The following is an 8,148-nucleotide window of genomic DNA, read 5'->3' as shown; positions in this document are numbered from 1 at the left end:
TGTATACTCTTATATACCTTGTATACTCTTATATACTTGTATACTCTTATATACTTTTATACTCTTAATATACTTGTATACTCTTATATTCTTGTATACTCTTATATACTTGTATACTCTTATATACTTGTATACTCTTATATACTTGTATACTCTTATATACTTTTATACTCTAATATACTTTTATACTCTAATATACTTGTATACTCTTATATACTTGTATACTCTTATATACTTCTATACTCTAATATACTTGTATAGTCTTATATACTTGTATAGTCTTATATACTTTTATACTCTTATATACTTTTATACTCTTATATACTTGTATACTCTTATATACTTGTATACTCTTATATACTTTTATACTCTTATATACTTTTATACTCTTATATACTTGTATACTCTTATATACTTGTATACTCTTATATACTTTTATACTCTTATATACTTGTATACTCTTATATACTTGTATACTCTTATATACTTTTGTACTCTTATATACTTGTATAGTCTTATATACTTCTATACTCTAATATACTTGTATACTCTTATATACTTGTATACTCTTGTATAGTCTTATGTTATACTCTTATATTCTTATATTCTTATATACTTCTATACTCTTATATACTTCTATACTCTAATATACTTGTATAGTCTTATATACTTTTATACTCTAATATACTTGTATACTCTTATATTCTTGTATACTCTTATATACTTGTATCCTCTTATATACTTGTATACTCTTATATACTTTTATACTCTAATATACTTTTATACTCTAATATACTTGTATACTCTAATATACTTGTATACTCTTATATACTTCTATACTCTAATATACTTGTATAGTCTTATATACTTGTATACTCTTATATACTTGTATACTCTTATATACTTGTATAGTCTTATATACTTTTATACTCTTATATACTTTTATACTCTTATATACTTGTATACTCTTATATACTTGTATACTCTTATATACTTTTATACTCTTATATACTTTTATACTCTTATATACTTGTATACTCTTATATACTTGTATACTCTTATATACTTTTGTACTCTTATATACTTGTATAGTCTTATATACTTCTATACTCTTATATACTTTTATACTCTTATATACTTGTATACTCTTATATACTTTTATACTCTTATATACTTGTATACTCTTATATACTTTTGTACTCTTATATACTTTTATACTCTTATATACTTGTATACTCTTATATACTTGTATACTCTTATATACTTTTATACTCTTATATACTTTTATACTCTTATATACTTGTATACTCTTATATACTTGTATACTCTTATATACTTTTATACTCTTATATACTTGTATACTCTTATATACTTGTATACTCTTATATACTTTTGTACTCTTATATACTTGTATAGTCTTATATACTTTTATACTCTTATATACTTGTATACTCTTATATACTTGTATACTCTTATATACTTTTATACTCTTATATACTTTTATACTCTTATATACTTGTATACTCTTATATACTTGTATACTCTTATATACTTTTATACTCTTATATACTTGTATACTCTTATATACTTTTATACTCTTATATACTTGTATACTCTTATATACTTGTATACTCTTATATACTTCTATACTCTAATATACTTGTATACTCTTATATACTTGTATACTCTTGTATAGTCTTATGTTATACTCTTATATTCTTATATTCTTATATACTTCTATACTCTTATATACTTCTATACTCTAATATACTTGTATAGTCTTATATACTTTTATACTCTAATATACTTGTATACTCTTATATTCTTGTATACTCTTATATACTTGTATACTCTTATATACTTGTATACTCTTATATACTTTTATACTCTTATATACTTGTATACTCTTATATACTTTTATACTCTAATATACTTTTATACTCTAATATACTTGTATACTCTTATATACTTGTATACTCTTATATACTTCTATACTCTAATATACTTGTATAGTCTTATATACTTGTATACTCTTATATACTTTTATACTCTAATATACTTGTATACTCTTATATACTTGTATACTCTTGTATAGTCTTATGTTATACTCTTATATTCTTATATTCTTATATACTTCTATACTCTTATATACTTCTATACTCTAATATACTTGTATAGTCTTATATACTTTTATACTCTAATATACTTGTATACTCTTATATTCTTGTATACTCTTATATACTTGTATACTCTTATATACTTGTATACTCTTATATACTTTTATACTCTAATATACTTGTATACTCTTATATTCTTGTATACTCTTATATACTTGTATACTCTTATATACTTGTATACTCTTATATACTTGTATACTCTTATATACTTGTATACTCTTATATACTTGTATACTCTTATATACTTGTATACTCTTATATACTTGTATACTCTTATATACTTGTATACTCTTATATACTTTTATACTCTTATATACTTGTGTACTCTAATATACTTGTATACTCTTATATACTTGTATACTCTTATATACTTCTATACTCTAATATACTTGTATAGTCTTATATACTTGTATACTTTTATATACTTTTATACTCTAATATACTTGTATACTCTTATATACTTGTATACTCTTATATACTTGTATACTCTTATATACTTGTATACTCTTATATACTTGTGTACTCTTTTATACTTGTGTACTCTTATATACTTGTATACTCTTATATACTTGTATAGTCTTATATACTTGTATACTCTTATATACTTGTATACTCTTATATACTTGTATACTCTTATATACTTGTATACTCTTATATACTTGTATACTCTTATATACTTGTATACTCTTATATTCTTATAGTCTTGATGTTTCTCGTTGGCCAAACTCGTGTTTCCTCAGACTCAGACTCTGTCCAGGCCTGGGTCGTATGTTCGACTGGTCAAATCAATGGGAGTCAATGGGCGACCCCGACGCTAACGCGCCTGCCATTCACGCTCGGCGTTCGCCCCCTGCAGAAAAACTAATTAATTTGTATGGAGGGCCGAAAAGTACTGGTATTTTATGTAGTACTTAGTGCTGTTTGTACTGGTCATTACTGTAGTAGTTACCAGGGAGACCGGACTTCATTTTAAAGTGAGACATTATGGTAGAAAATGGCAACGGTAAAAGCAAAAGAGCAGTTCAACAAATCTTTCCTTACTTTAAATACTGACAAAACTGTTACAATGTACTTCTCAAACAAACAAAGTCAAAGTGTATGTCCAAATATTTATGTGAATAGTTGCAGGATTTAAAATGTCGAGGAAGTTAAATATTTGGGAATCGTATTAGACTCTACCCTTGATTTTAAAAAACATTAAAAAGGTTTGTAATGTCTTGAAATTCAACATCGCTCATTTCCATCACATTAGAAGCTCATTATCATTAGAAGCAGCAAAATCTTATCTCAGTGCTGTGATTATCTCACATTTTGTATTTCCTCACGGTCTCAAGCCAAAATAACAAAAGAACAGGGTCTGTAAAATACTATTAGAAGAACTTTTTATTTAAGTTATAAATGCTATAGTAAATATGCTACTATTAGAACTACTACAACTACTACTGCATTTACTACTACTACTCTTGCATTTACTACTATTTTAAGGAAGTATTTTAAAGTTAAAGAAGTATTTCTGTGTAAAACTGTTTTAGAATCAGGTGTTTTCCCTAAACAACAGAAGGAACTGGAACTGTTAAAGGAAGTAGATTTATATTTTTACTCCTCCTCCTCTGCTCCTCTGCTCCTCTGCTCCTCTGACCCTCTGCTCCTCTGACCCTCTGCTCCTCTGCTCCTCTGACCCTCTGCTCCTCTGACCCTCTGCTCCTCTGCTCCTCTGACCCTCTGCTCCTCTGACCCTCTGCTCCTCTGACCCTCTGCTCCTCTGCTCCTCTGCTCCTCTGACCCTCTGCTCCTCTGACCCTCTGCTCCTCTGACCCTCTGTCCCTTCTTTATACTTTAATCCTCTGTACCTTAATCATCTGTACCTTAATCCTCTGTACCTTAATCCTCTGTACCTTAATCCTCTGTACCACTGTGCCTCCTCTGTACCTTACATCTTTCAGAGTTACTTCTGAATTTCTCGAGAGCAGGATGTTTTTATTTTGAGACGAGGGAGTTTAAGCAGAAACTAAAGTGAAAGAAAAACAAGTTTGTTCCAGTGAAAGTTTTTCAAATGTTTAACTGCACAAAAACAATATGTTAAAATAAAATAAGGACCTCACAAGATTTTGTTATTACGAGTTTAAAACTCATTATTACAAGTTTAACCTCATTGCCACAAACTAAACTCGTTATTACTGGTTTAAACTAATTAGTTTAAAACACATAATGAGTTTTAACTTGTAATAATGAGTTTAAACTTGTAATAATGAGTTTTAACTCATCATAATGACATTGAGTTTTCAAAGTCGACTCTGAACCTGCCTCTCAGACGTTTTACTGCTGAAGCTCTGTTCATCCACTAAAAGGAAAAAAACAGTCATTATTTCACTAATTCAGTTCATGTTGTATAAAAATTATTTGTCTCTGGTTCAATGGCTGCTCTTTCATTTGCTGTGGCTCAGCAGGGCGACTTGTACAATGAGTTTAGATTCATAATAATGACTTTTAAACTGGTAATAATGATTTTAAAAATCATAATAATGAGTTTAAACTAGTAATAATCAGTATTAAACTCATAATACAGAGATTTAAACTTGTAATAATAAGTTTTAAACTCGTATTAATGAGTTTTAAACTCGTAATTAAGAGTTTAAAACTTGTAATAAGGAGTTTAACTCATAATAATGAGTTTTAAACTTGTAATAATGAGTTTTAAATTTGTAATAATGAGTTTAAATTTGTAATAATGAGTTTAAACTTGTAATAATGAGTTTAAACTTGTGGGGCTGCTCTCTCATTGGCTGTGGTTCAGCAGGGCTGCGCTCTCACTGAACTCATTAAGAGTTTAAAACTTGTAATAATGAGTTTAAAGTCTTAGTAATGAGTTTAAACTCATAATAATGTGTTTGAGTTTTCAAAGTCGTCTAGACAAACTCTTTATATCTGCTCTGGAGCAAAGTGTAATTGAACAGCTCCCTCTGTTGGTGAGAATGGGGAAAAGACATGGATGGAATAATAAAGAACAGCCAGGAAGTTTTTAACTGAGTTTAGTTTAAAATCACATGGTCACATTTCAAACTCATATTTGACCCAAACAAAAACTGAAACTGATTTTTTTGATTCCACCATAAAAACTAATTTTTAATTTAATTTGATTTATTTATTTCAGGGACAGTGCATATTAATTGCCATTTCTGTAAATATGCCAGAATTAGCCAAAGGCTTTTTTTCATCCGTCGTCCCTTGACAGCAGATACAAAGAATTATGGAGGTGGAGTTGATTTGCCCAAAAAGTTTTGTAGTGTGGCATTAAATGAAGCAGGTGACTCCACAACAAATTACACGTCATACAATATAAATAGATTAGATAAAAACTGCACTGTGAAACATTACAGGCAATGCAGTAACATCTCCATGGAGACAAACAAGACAGACCCGCAACTAGAAAAGTTGCGCAGTGCATCTTTAATGATCTGAGTCTATAGTTTATATTCACCATAAGACAATGAGAAAAAAGAGCAGACACAAAGACATAATGGAGCCAAATACCCCCTGTGTTTAAGAACAGGACAGAGGGTCTGTCCAGAGGGTCTGTCCAGAGGGTCTGTCCAGAGGGTCTGTCCAGAGGGGTCTGTCCAGAGGGTCTGTCCAGAGGGGGTTTGTCCAGAGGGTTTGTCCAGAGGGTCTGTCCAGAGGGGTCTGTCCAGAGGGTCTGTCCAGAGGGTCTGTCCAGAGGGGTCTGTCCAGAGGGTCTGTCCAGAGGGGGTTTGTCCAGAGGGTTTGTCCAGAGGGTCTGTCCAGAGGGTCTGTCCAGAGGGTCTGTCCAGAGGGGTCTGTCCAGAGGGTCTGTCCAGAGGGGTCTGTCCAGAGGGGGTTTGTCCAGAGGGTTTGTCCACAGGGTCTGTCCAGAGGGTCTGTCCAGAGGGTCTGTCCAGAGGGGGTTTGTCCAGAGGGTCTGTCCAGAGGGTCTGTCCAGAGGGTCTGTCCAGAGGGGGTTTGTCCAGAGGGTCTGTCCAGAGGGTCTGTCCAGAGGGGTCTGTCCAGAGGGTCTGTCCAGAGGGGGTTTGTCCAGAGGGTTTGTCCAGAGGGTCTGTCCAGAGGGTCTGTCCAGAGGGTCTGTCCAGAGGGGTCTGTCCAGAGGGTCTGTCCAGAGGGGTCTGTCCAGAGGGGGTTTGTCCAGAGGGTTTGTCCACAGGGTCTGTCCAGAGGGTCTGTCCAGAGGGTCTGTCCAGAGGGGGTTTGTCCAGAGGGTCTGTCCAGAGGGTCTGTCCAGAGGGTCTGTCCAGAGGGTCTGTCCAGAGGGGGTTTGTCCAGAGGGTTTGTCCAGAGGGTCTGTCCAGAGGGTCTGTCCAGAGGGTCTGTCCAGAGGGGGTTTGTCCAGAGGGTTTGTCCAGAGGGGTCTGTCCAGAGGGTCTGTCCAGAGGGGTCTGTCCAGAGGGTCTGTCCAGAGGGTCTGTCCAGAGGGGGTCTGTCCAGAGGGTCTGTCCAGAGGGGTCTGTCCAGAGGGTCTGTCCAGAGGGTCTGTCCAGAGGGTCTGTCCAGAGGGGTCTGTCCAGAGGGGGTCTGTCCAGAGGGTCTGTCCAGAGGGTCTGTCCAGAGGGTCTGTCCAGAGGGGGTTTGTCCAGAGGGTTTGTCCAGAGGGGTCTGTCCAGAGGGTCTGTCCAGAGGGTCTGTCCAGAGGGGTCTGTCCAGAGGGTCTGTCCAGAGGGGGTTTGTCCATAGGGTCTGTCCAGACGGGGTCCCGGAGGCAGATGGTGCAGGTCTGACCTCTGGGTTAATCTGTGTCTCTCTCTATGTGTGGATTTGACAGTGTGTTGCTCATGGGCACAGGGTCAGGTGCAGGACTGAATGACGACAGCTATAGTTACAGTTTATAACACACAAGTGTGATTTTACCACAGGCAGGAAGAACTCAGGTACTTTTACTCAAGTACATTTACTTAAGTACATTTACTCAGGTACTTTTACTCAGGTACTTTTAGTCAAGTACATTTACTTAAGTACATTTACTCAGGTACTTTTACTCAAGTACATTTACTTAAGTACATTTTCTCAGGTACTTTTACTCAGGTACTTTTAGTCAAGTACATTTACTTAAGTACATTTACTCAGGTACTTTTACTCAAGTACATTTACTTAAGTACATTTACTCAGGTACTTTTACTCAGGTACTTTTAGTCAAGTACATTTACTTAAGTACATTTACTCAGGTACTTTTACTCAGGTACATTTACTCAGGTACTTTTACTCAAGTACATTTACTTAAGTACATTTTCTCAGGTACTTTTACTCAGGTACTTTTAGTCAAGTACATTTACTTAAGTACATTTACTCAGGTACTTTTAGTCAAGTACATTTACTTAAGTACATTTACTCAGGTACTTTTACTCAGGTACTTTTAGTCAAGTACATTTACTTAAGTACATTTACTCAGGTACTTTTAGTCAAGTACATTTACTTAAGTACATTTACTTAATTATACATGTCAAACATCCTTTACTGCTGTCCTCTGTGTCCTTCCCTCGCGGATATTTCCTTCGTAGTTTCCTTCCCTTGTTTCCTCTGAACTTTTAATATGAAAACGCAGGACTGAGGAAAGGAATCAAGGAAAAGAAGGTGAGGACTGAGGAAAGGAATCAAGGAAAAGAAGGTGAGGACTGAGGAAAGGAATCAAGGAAAAGAAGGTGAGGACTGAGGAAAGGAATCAAGGAAAAGAAGGTGAGGACTGAGGAAAGGAATCAAGGAAAAGAAGGTGAGGACTGAGGAAAGGAATCAAGGAAAAGAAGGTGAGGAAGGAAGAATGAGACGCGCCATGATCAGGGAAAACATCTGTGGAAATCCTGGTTCTTGTTGCCTCAGAAATGCATTTTTTGTGAGTTGCCAGCAGAGGGCGCTATCTCCTCGTCTTTATAACTAAACTTTTCACACAATTTCTCATCCAATCGCCGAGCTGCTTTTACCAGGGTCCAACCCTGTCTTCAGATCCCGA

This window comes from Periophthalmus magnuspinnatus, chromosome 24 (assembly GCF_009829125.3).
Source record: "Periophthalmus magnuspinnatus isolate fPerMag1 chromosome 24, fPerMag1.2.pri, whole genome shotgun sequence".
NCBI classification, from domain to species: Eukaryota; Metazoa; Chordata; class Actinopteri; order Gobiiformes; family Gobiidae; genus Periophthalmus; species Periophthalmus magnuspinnatus.
The sequence above is the reverse complement of the archived record's forward strand: the minus strand, read 5'-3'. Positions refer to the sequence as shown.